This window comes from Balaenoptera musculus, chromosome 10, assembly GCF_009873245.2.
Source record: "Balaenoptera musculus isolate JJ_BM4_2016_0621 chromosome 10, mBalMus1.pri.v3, whole genome shotgun sequence".
Lineage (NCBI taxonomy): Eukaryota > Metazoa > Chordata > Mammalia > Artiodactyla > Balaenopteridae > Balaenoptera > Balaenoptera musculus.
This window is the reverse complement of record NC_045794.1, coordinates 74,787,116-74,798,930: the sequence shown is the minus strand read 5'-3', so window position 1 is coordinate 74,798,930 and position 11,815 is coordinate 74,787,116.

The following is an 11,815-nucleotide window of genomic DNA, read 5'->3' as shown; positions in this document are numbered from 1 at the left end:
AAATTTGCTGTTATAAGCAACTCTGTTATAAATATTTTTTTATATCGCCTTATGTACTCATGAAAAATTTTGTCTAGCCGTGGAAATGCAGTTATAAGATAGGAACATATTCAAGTATTCTAGACATTGCCAAATTGTTCCCCAAAATCATTGTGACAAGTTACTTTCCACTCATCCAAAGAGTACAGCTGTCCCATGGGGTCCACATTATCTCCCAACAATTGACATTGCTGGATATTTTGACTTCTAATTTAAATGTGTGAACTGATATCTCATTGTGATTTTTTAATGTGTAATTTCCCTTATTACCATTGGTCTTAAGACAATTGCCTTTTTCTTGTTGATTTGTAATTCTTTATATATTCTGTTATATATAAAGTAATTATATATATATATAATTTTATAGTGTATTAAATGGTATGGCTCAATGGGAATTGTACTTCTAAGCCACAAAAGTCAGTAATATTTGTCTAGGTACTGAAAAGTCTTCCCTATTTTCAAGGCATTCTTAATGTAAATAAAACTAATTGATTTTAAACTCATTCACTTATTGAACAAACATTGATCCAGGCTTCTGCATGCCTGACACTGCTTATGACTGAGAATAAAGAATGATAAAGATACTCTAATTGCTGACAGTCTAGGAAAAACAACCCTAAAATATGAATAACATGAGTACAGTTTGAGGAATACAAATGCTGTTTAGTGAATACATGATAGGATCACATAAGTAAACAGATGAGGTCAACTAGTGTTGTTAATGGAGATGGCACCTAAGTCAAACCATAAACGGTAAGGTGATATTAATTGGTCAAGTGTTTCAAAATCACCCTGATTATCTCAATCCCCTGTGATTCTGTTGTAAATATGAGATTTTCAGGTCCCACTAGAGATCTACTGAATCCAAATCTTTGAGGTTGGGTACCTGTAATGTATTTTTAAAAATCTCCCATGTGATTCTGAAGACGAGCTGTGTTGTTGAAACACTGAACTAGAAAGACAAGAGGTAAAGGGCATTCTTGGCATGGAAATAGGATAGGGAAGATGTGCAAGTGTGTCTGGGCTGAGCCCGTTCTGGGAATTGCAAGCAGGTCAGGGTGGCCGTCATGAACAGTGTAAGAGGGAACGCAGTAGGAGAAAAGCCTAAAAGCTAACTAGAAACCAGATGGGCAATACAACTAATAAAGAGTATGACATATAATAGTTGCTCAATGAATACTTGTTGAGTGATGGCTAAATCAATGAGTCATTACAACTTTATATGCCTTGGTTAGAGTGTATGTCTGTCTTGAAGTTTGTGAGGAACCAATGACAGATTTCAAGCCAGGGGGTGGAAATTTGAGATTAACACAAATGAAATATTATTCTAAAATGACAAAGAAGCCCATACATTTTGTGAGTTTCTTGAAGACTTTCTGGAGCTGTGACGGTACACTCATAAGTGACGGTTTTACTAATTCTTATTAAACTTTTATTCAGGGTGCTTAAAATCAGTGCAACTACTTATAAAATTTCACTAAACCCATTAAAAGAAGAAACAATTCAGGCCTGACACAGAAAGGACTGACTGTCTTATTTTCCACCTGTTGTGAGAAACATGACATGTTGACATGTCATGAGAAACATGACATGTTGACATGTCATGAGAAACATGACATGCACCACAGGAAGAAAATAATCATAATAATTTTCTGTCATTGTAATGAATAATTTAAACATATAAATGATACTCTGAATATTTTATTTTATAATGGAGCATATCATCTCTTTTGGTTTTGGCAGCATGCTCTTTTTTTTTTTCCAATTCAATTTTTGAAATGCTGTACCTTGGAAGAGCACTCAGCTGATTATAAAAATAGAGTAAAAACCCTTCTAGTCCTCCATGAATAGTAGGTAGAATAGAAAATATGAAGAAAAATAGAGAAAGAGAAGGAATAAATGAGTGGGAATCACAGTCACCTTGAACCTTAATTAATCTAATTTTCAATGTGCCTCCAGGGCTTTGGTGTGAAAAAGCAACTTAGAGGCCAAGATATCTGATTCAGTTATTTGGAGTGCTCCCCTCCCGTGGGATGGATGCCACTTTAAGGATGAATCACTTCAAGGATGCCAGAGAAAGAAGCCCAAGAGAGCATATGCCCAGGGGGAGTATGAAATTAACTCAGGATCTACAAGTAAATGAAGGACTAGGGGAACTTGATCCTGTAAACCAAATAGGATTGGACCCAGAGCAGTAGACATTGTCATCATCAAACCCTTGATTATCTTCAAGCTAGCTGTTACCTGGGAAGATATGAGTTACCATTTGTATCAACCCTCTATTTTAAAGATAAGTTCCAAACTTCTTATTATGGTATAAAAGGCCTTTCTTAATCTGGCCTCAGACTCTCTCCTTCAGACTTCATCCCATTTTTTGCCTCTCTTTCTCATAAAACTTTATTATGTGCTCTGCTGCAACATTATCTGCCTCTAGCTGCTACATCTTTTCATGTGTTCTTCCCTTTGCCTGGGGAACATTTTTCTCTTTATTTTCTTTTTCACTGGGATAACAGTTACTTGCTTCTCAAAACTTTCTCAGTCTTAATTTACACCAAGATCGCTAGGATGCCCTTCTGCATGTTCCCACAGTACCCAGTGCTCTGTGCAGACCAATTTATTCAATTTGTTTAATTAAACAAAGAGTCCAAAAATAAAGACTCTCCAGTCTATTCTAAACTGGGAATAATCAGTTCAATGCCTTTAGGGGGACAAGAAGGGGATACAACTAGTAGAAGTTCAGGTGTAGTAAACAGGAAATGGTGGAGAGCTATGGACTTAGACATGGCACATCCCTCAGGGAAAACTCTGATACTCAGTTTTTCTTATAGCTTTCCTTGACAAACAAAATATATTTGTAAGTCAAATGAGTTTGTTTTACAACAACTACAGTCTTGGGATCACATATCATATTTTATTTTGAGTTAATTTTATAACATAGAACTGGCACATAAGAGGGCTTTATAAATACTGACTGACTGAAAAAAAAATTACTGAATAAATGAATGGGATTATTCCTGATCTCCAGTAGTCCCAGCTTTCTGGTTCTTCTCATAGACATTTCAGTTAGTTGACACACTGGGAAGTGCTACAGAAGATGAAGAAAGCAAATGAGGGATGACTTTTAAGTATTCAGTACCAGATAGGTATAAATTTAGGACCTTGGATATACAAGTTACAAATCTTGAAGTTTTTAACTAGAACAAGACTTTAAAAAATATTCATTTCTAGCCTGAAAAAATAATATAAGATAGGATTTCTAGCTAAGAAATAATTAGTATTAGTTAAGGTTGCTTCTATTTTTTATTATCTTTCCAGTAAAGTCAGGATACTATTCATATTTCATATCCTTAAAAGTCAGCATTTTGGAAGAGTCAATATAGTTTTGACTTATTATCCAATTCTTCTGTATCCAACTTATTTATTTTGAAGAAGATTTTGTATAGTCAGTAAAATAAATAGAAAACTGTAACTAAAATAATTATTTTTTGAAGCATTAAATTCTAACTGGATGCTGTTGCCTGAAGGAGATTCTGAGCTGAGGTCTCTCATTATTATAAAGGACAATTAGAAAATATTAAATAAAGAAGTATTAACTATATATTCCCAAAATATAAAAAATACACGGTCTACCAAAGGATTAAGGTCAACCAAAGGATTAAGAGAATAGAAAATTGAATATTCCTCACTATGTGAGTCAACGTTATTTAATGCCATGCCTTTTGTTGTCAATTTCAGATACAACCAAGAATACGCATCCCACATTTAAAAAATATGAGGGCTAGGTGAAAATCACTGACCTGATCTAGCATAACTAAATTAGGTTCCTGGACCCAACTCCAATGTGTGTGCGTGTGCATGTGTGGAGGTTTCCCCATACCAACATGCAATTCTCAAACACAAGCTGCATATCCTACAACTCAAATCAAATCTGACACTATCTCTCAGAGTTAGCATCTGGTTCTACAGGTTAAGGGTTCAGTTCTACAAGACTGCCCCCCACCCCCACTTCAGATGCCAGTTGCAAGTCCACGTTGTTACCTGTACTTCTGACCACTGGCTATAAATCAGAGGTTCCCAAGCCCCCTTCCTCGGGTTTGACTAATTTGCTAGAGTGGCTCACAACTCAAAGAGACATTGTACTTACTAGATCACCAGTTTATAATAAAAAGATATTACTCAGGAACAATTAGATAGAAGAGAGGCACAGGGCAAGGCACTGGAAAAAGACACGGAGATTCCATGCCCTCTCCAGGAGCCACTGTCTCAGCACCTCTAAATGTTCACCAACCCAGAAGTTCCCCAAACTCTGTCCTCTTGGGTTTTTACAGAGGCTTCATTACATAGTCATGACTGATTAAACCATTGCCTATTGGCAATTGATTCAACCTCCAGGCCCTCTCCCTTCCCCGGCTATCTGGGGCTGGGACTGAAAGTTGGTTCTCCTGGCAACCAGCCCCCATCCATAGGTGCTTTTCAAAAGTCACCTGGCTAACATAAAGTGCTGCAGACAAACGTGACAAAGACATCTTTATCACTTTTGACACTTAGGATATTCAAAGGTTTTTGGGAGCTATGAAAAATGAACTGTGGATGAAGACCAAATAGATATTACTTATAAATGACATTACAATGCCATTTACCCTTTTGTAGTTTCATTATCTTGGCTCTTATTCCCCTTTTCTGAGAAAGGAATATCACTGCTGAGAAAGACTGTATTATCTAGGTGTATGTGGGTGTCTTTTCCTTATTCCTTTCTAAGGAGTGTCCATACGCACACAAGAGTTGGACAGGTTTCAGTAACTGTGTCAGTGGAAGGAGAGGAGAAGCTCTAGTAAAGAGGATTTATACCTCCCTTATCCTTTTTCAATTATTTCATAATGTGGCTACAAGTTAAAGTTTTTTCTCATTATTTTAACTATTTTCTTTTGAAGCTATAGAGGTAGTCTTCTTTAAGTGAACATTTTGCTGAAAGCATGTTATGTCTGTCCACCAGTCCATGGTCAACTGAAGCCATTTCCAGGGCCAAGCAATTGGATTAACTCAAGGAATTAATGAAATAAACGAAGCCAGTAGTTAGCTCTACTGTTAGTAGTACTAGATAGTTCTACTAGGATGCATGGTTTATGACGGTAATCAAGTCCAAGGGAATGAGGTTGTTTTACCCAGAAAACACTTCCCTCAGGCTACTTACTGCCTTTTGGTTATCAGATTGAAGTTGGCTATTCACATTTATTTTAACCAGGTTTCGGAGGTAAGAAAATATTGGGGGTAGAGGGAAAATGGTGTAAATAGGATTAAGCTTGAAGAAAAACTTAATAGACACAGGGTCTTGTAAGCCCCATGAGAGAGAAATGCAGTCACCAAGAAGTGGCATTAATTTATTTACTCAAAGCAATTTGCCATTAGCTGACAACAACCAGTTTTTCATTTCTAGATGTTTGATAGACACAGAGGGTTTGAGCAGATTTTAGCTTTGTCATTTAGCCCTTACTCATATAGCCACCATAAATGCATTGCTATGACTTCAGCAAGCACTTAATATCATAGGTTTTTTTCTTACAAAGCTCTGTACACAATGGATTTTCAATGAAGATGTATCTTTAGTAACTCAGACTTCTTAGACAAGTGTTGTGAGTTCAGGTACGGAGGCAGATACCTCAACACTGTCATCTACTAATTCTCTCACTATTCTCATAAAATAAACATTTTAGGATTTTCACATATATCATAAAAGATGTCATTTGTTTACCACAATTTATTATGTCATTCTCAAAAAGACTTTTTGATGTTTCCCTCAAGTTATTTCAATGATAAAGTGATTAAGTATTCTTGTAGTACTCAGAGAGCCTTAATGCACTATTACCTGAAAATCTGGGTTAAAGTTCAGGGAGAAGTTTCAAACTTGAGTTATAAAATACAGCCTAACCTTAAATAATTGAAAAGGAAATAACTGGGATAAAATGTTTCTTTAAAAGTTTATCTCCTAAATATAAGCCCACATCACTCTTTCTTTTAAAAAAGATGGTTTCATAATTTTCTTAAAAGTAATTCCTCACTTTTGCTACATATAGGATATTCAGTCTAAAGCTATTTTTTTGGATAAGAGTAATTTTCTACACAACGCTAAAATAATTTTATAAATTATACAAGAAATAACATCAAAGATGCAACTCATTAAGACAGCTGACTGATAAAACCTACCTGATGCAAAAGTCTTTTTCTTCAAGTCTTTACATTCAAGTTTAAGACATTTTACGTCTTTTAAGTCTTTACTACAGAAGTTCAAGAGGTCTAAGATTACACCTTGAATGCTAAAATGTTAAGGCCATGTCTTACATCTCTATAATTTAAATTACATTAAAGGAGCTCAAAATATTATATTTGCCCACAGTAACTGTTTTAGTACACCCTCAAATCCCTCAAAAGTTACCTAGTGATACTTTTTAGCACAATGTATCATGTCTGCATGGTAGAGACACTCTGAAGTCAGAGACCAAGGATATTTTTATCAAATTATATCTTTTCTCTCTCTTTATAGACAAAAGCACGTCCAGCTGAATTGCAGTTAGAAATATATGTGTTTCTGTGTGTGTGTGCGTTTCCATGTGCGTATTTGAGTACACATATGCATCTCTGTTTTGTTGTTTCCAAAGGGGAAACATTTCCTTTCTGGGATTTTTGGTTGTAGGTGTATAAAGTATTTTCAGGAATTCTGGCTTCACTAATTTTTACATCCTCTATTCTCAACTCTTGGGAAATGAGGTTTGGTGTTAGAACTCTTAGCCATACAGGAAAATATGGCAAAGTGTAATGATTTTTGCAGTAACTGATTACTAGGTCAGGTAAAACTAACATGGATGAAAGCTAATGTTATTTAGGGCACTGAAAGTATTTTCATATTTCTTTTAAATGTTTTAATATATGTTAAATAAATATTTAATAAATGGATGCTCAAAGTCCTTCAGGAAGCATTATGGCTTTCATTACCAAAGGCAATGATGTAACTCAGTATTGCTGAGCCTCTTTCCTAAAAGTAACTTTCAGGCAATAGGTGGCTTCTCCTTCTGAATAGATTCTTCAAAAACTGAATAGATTCTTCAAAAACAATATGTTCTAAAAACAATCTCTAAAAATAATTCTAAAATCCAATCTCTCCATATTTTTAATGTTTATATTTCACATTGGATTTCAGCAGTGAGAATAATTGCAAAATGTCTACTCAAAAAAAAAGATAAAAAGCTCACTTATCAACCTCAAAAATTTATAGTTTAATATTAATAAAATGATACAGATGTTTACAATGAGTTATTACCAAATAAATTAATAAGGGTCAATTTTTACCCAACATTTCAAGAAAGCTCAAATTATGTAACTCCACAAACTGGATCAATATAATGGTTTTGCTTTCAGTGTCCAAGTTTTGTCCTTGAAGATTGATTTGCCACTATAATTACTGCCAACTTTCTGTTCATCATTGTTCCTTTTCTAGATTTGGCAGCCCTATCTTGCATAGGGTTTAAATAAGGTAAGAGTCACTGTTGAACATGGATTCCTGGTCTCAAAATGATGAATGTGTATAATGGAAGTAAGAAATGAAGTACTTCAGAGATAGAATAACACAATTGACAGTTGAATACCATGTTATCTATATATTTTAGAGGTAATCTAACATACAACCCCTTTATTTTATTAGTGAGAGCAAAGGATCCATAAAAGCTATCTGACCTGCTCAAGATCACAAAGCTCATTGTGTCAGGCAGTGTTAAAAACTGGGTGTCTTTGCTAATAGGAATCCTTTCCATTGAAACTGTAAGATGACCATCTGTTTACTGTTGTGATCTACCAAAGATTACCCACGTTTAAATCAATTTATCCATGTAATCAGTCATCCAGTGGACATTTATCTGAACCCCTTTTACTCGAGGTTATGTCAGATAAATAAAAATGTACAAGATTTTTGGTTGGTCTCAGGGAGAGTTTACAAGACTATGAAATTTCAGGCAGAATGTGTTATTCACACAGAAGAAGGGTTAAATTCATCCAGGAGTTTGAAAATAAATAAATCTCCAAAGAAAAACAACAATTTTGAGTCAATCAAATAATAATTTCTTCCGTTGAAAGTCATATTCACTTTAAATGGACTCAGTTTTCTTTTATAAAGTATATTTGTGTTTTCCTAAATGAAATGATATGATGTCTTAGATTTACTTCAAAATAATATAATATGGGTTATGTGGGGAGAGTGTGGGGATGTAGAGGAAAGAAGATTGGTGAGGGATATATGTGAATTTACTATAACATTCTCTTTTGTAACAATTCAAATGTTTTCATAATAATGAGTTAAAATATACAGTTTTCTGTGTATTTTAATGTCATCTGGGCTATTTCTAACCAAACATTAGAGATCTCTGGGGAATTATCTTAAGTTAAGCGTAATTCAATTGTTGAGCTCACAACACATCTTCCTGACTTTCTTCCCCCATAATGGACCCTTCTGCATTCATCTCTTAAAAATGCTACCTGACATAGAAACAACATAAACGTCTTCTTATTGGTTTTCATTTTTCTGTATTTTTTCAGGTTTTCCAACTCTAGGGAGAATAAATCACACATGTTCTACCCACTCTCAAGGCGTCTACAAGATTTGAGAGGTACTGGCGATGAAAGCACTTTGCAATCTGTGAAGAGTTAAAAAAATGTTACTCATCATTATGATAAAGATGAGCATAATGATGAAGATGCTGGTAATTGCTCTAATTGGTTTTCTTTCTGTTTTATTTCATGCAGCCACATATGCAATTAAAGCTCTTATTAAATCAGTGTGGATGTTAATCAGTTGCTTATAGCAATGTACTAAATCAGTGGAATTCTGATTATAACTTTCATTTAAGTTATATGAACACCAGTAAGTTCCAAATCTGCATTTGAACAATCTTTGTTACACTTAGACTAAAATTAAAAGAAAACACCATTCTATTAGATCTCAAGATAGAGTGTGATTCATTTTAATTCTGAAACATTTTTTATTTAGTCCTTGAATGTTTTTGGCTAATTGGAAGTTTGGAGGCTTTCTATTAAAGATCATCATTTATATGAATGAAAAAGCTAACATTTGTATTAATTTTATTTTCTATTATAATTTTTGTCCTCAAAAGGTCAGGTACCAATTTTTAATGTGTTCTTCATACTTTAAAGAGAATTTCCTAAACTACCTAAAGTCTATTCTAAAGGAAAGAAATTGAAAAACATTTCATGGATTTTCCAAGTTTTTTCCTAAATAACCATAATGCCTTTATGGAATCTAACTGAAATAAGAGCTATTCTACAATGATGCAGTGATATAATTGTGACAATCCACTTTTATCACCCTCAGTATCATCTTAGTTGATATAACTTAACACGAAAAAGAGCCCTAATATGTATATTTCACAGTGAAATAATTTATTTCTAAATTTAAAAACACTAAGACAATTAGTATTAAAATTCATATTTAAAATTTATAAATTTACATGAAGTAACAAATGTAACCCTATTAAGGGAGATGAAGTGGAGTCAAAATAGTAAGACAGTGTCAAAGTTAGATTACTCAACTCACAATTAGCTCCAAAAAGTGAGTAGGATTTTTTAAACCTAAATTAAGTAACTGAGTGATTCAGTTCACATATAATAGTTACTGCCTGAAAGTTTTTAAGAAGTTAATAGAACTTGTTAATATTTGCAATCTTGTAATTCATTTTTAAAATATATTTTTTAAATCTTACTTAAAATATTTAAATATACAAAAAATATAACAGACAAAATGTTAATATATTTCATACTTGCATCTCATCTTTAAAAACTAAATACAGCTAACAACAAAAGCCTCTCCCAGCACTCCGTTCTTTTTCCTCGTCAGAGGGAACTATAGTCTGATATCAGCATGTACCTTTTCTGTGGATTTTTTTTTATACTGTTACCACATATATGTATACCATTCATAATCACGTTGTGTTGTATGTGCTTTAAATTAGTAACTTTATATCATACACACCACTTCACTTCCTCAGTTCTCCAAAATCATAAGTAAAATCACAATAAAGTCATATGACAAGGTTAGCTAGGCCTATTCATAGAGTACATTTAGAGAAAAGCTCCGTTTTTGTCACCTTTTCATCAAAAAGATATTTGAGAACATGAAACAAGAAAGGTTAATATAAACATTCACAATTTGTGTTAGTTACCTGTAGCCAAACTTGTAGCTTTCACGATCTAGTAAGCAATTACTCACTCCTTGGCTCTGTCTCCTCTTAAGCAATATGAGGGTGATAAAGAAATGCATTAGTGTGAGAAATTATTAGGATCCGATAGGATACATGTAACTAAGTCAGCGACTTTGCATCATTAAATTCATTTCTTTATTTATTCTCTGAACTGGTAAAAATGAGTGTTTGGGGAGATGTGAATCTGACATCTGTTTCATTCAATTTCATTATATAACTGAAAAAAGGAAAGCAGGGAAATGAGCTTACCAATTACAAATTGGTGCAATGCAAATGTTCTTTGGAAGTCAGTTATTTGGAATTTGACAGACGTGTTCCCATAGACACAATGTTAAATGCAATGGTTATTACCCATTCAGCATAGGAAAGTCTATTAAGTTCATATCATGGGTCCAAAGTTTAGACCTCTGTTCAAATTATGAAAGTGCTACCAGAAAATCAATGCCATATGACATCAATTTTAGTTTCGGGGCACACTTAAACACGCCTGCAGCAATGGGTCAAGAACTTCTGTCCACAGCCTCTGTCTCTATCAAGCACCAGGAGTAAGATATCTCCAGATACAGATTCTGGTAGTGACTGACAACACTTGGGGTTAAGAATCCAGCAAGTAACTTAAGAATTAGCAGCTTGAGTGGTCAACCCTTTGATGAAAGAGGACCTAAGGAAAACATCAAAGAAGAAGGCTATAGGAGAAAAGGCCTAAGGAATTATGAGTCTCAGGGACCCCTGATACCATGTGTCTACATCTTGAAATAGTTTAGCAGTCACCTCCTTTCTCTTATTTCACTTGCTTTAGGCATTGGCCTGATGTTCCCTATTTCATTCTTTCACTCTTCCTTCTGACAAATATTTCTCATTCTCTCTTTCAATAGAGGAAAGAAATCAATCTGATTATATAGCCCATTTTCAGAGTCAAATTCAAGGGCCATTTGGCCAAGTCTCCATGAATGAAAGACCTCAAATTTTGACTTCTACCTTTATCACCAAATAAGTTTATGCATGCAGTCATGAGAACACATTGAAAGGATTGAAAGATGGCACTCAGAGACCTTTATTTGTTAAATTTAAGCATTTAAAATATCAGCATATTTTTAATATTGTCTTGTACTTCCTTGGTTTTTAATATACTTGGATCTCAAAAGTATGCCTGAGGACTGATTCTTTCTTAACTCTGAGAAGGCATGCCCATAACCCACCACTCCTAAAAACAAAAAGAATTGGTCCCTTGAACTTTCTTTTTGCAGTAATAATGTTCATCCTCCTCATTTTATTTTTTTGAAAGACAAACTCCTGCATGAATGCCATTGCTTCTCCTCCTGCAACTGGGAAAGACATCCCTAATTGATGAGGATGCTCTTTCTTGTGCACTGGTCTCAAGTCTTTCTAAACATAACATTCCAAGGAGTCACTAATGATTTATCAGGTAGCAAGTGAGGTGAACTATACTTGCGACCTCCAACATAGATCCTATGGGAAAAATCAAATCAAGAAATTCATGAAAATGAGTTTTCGAG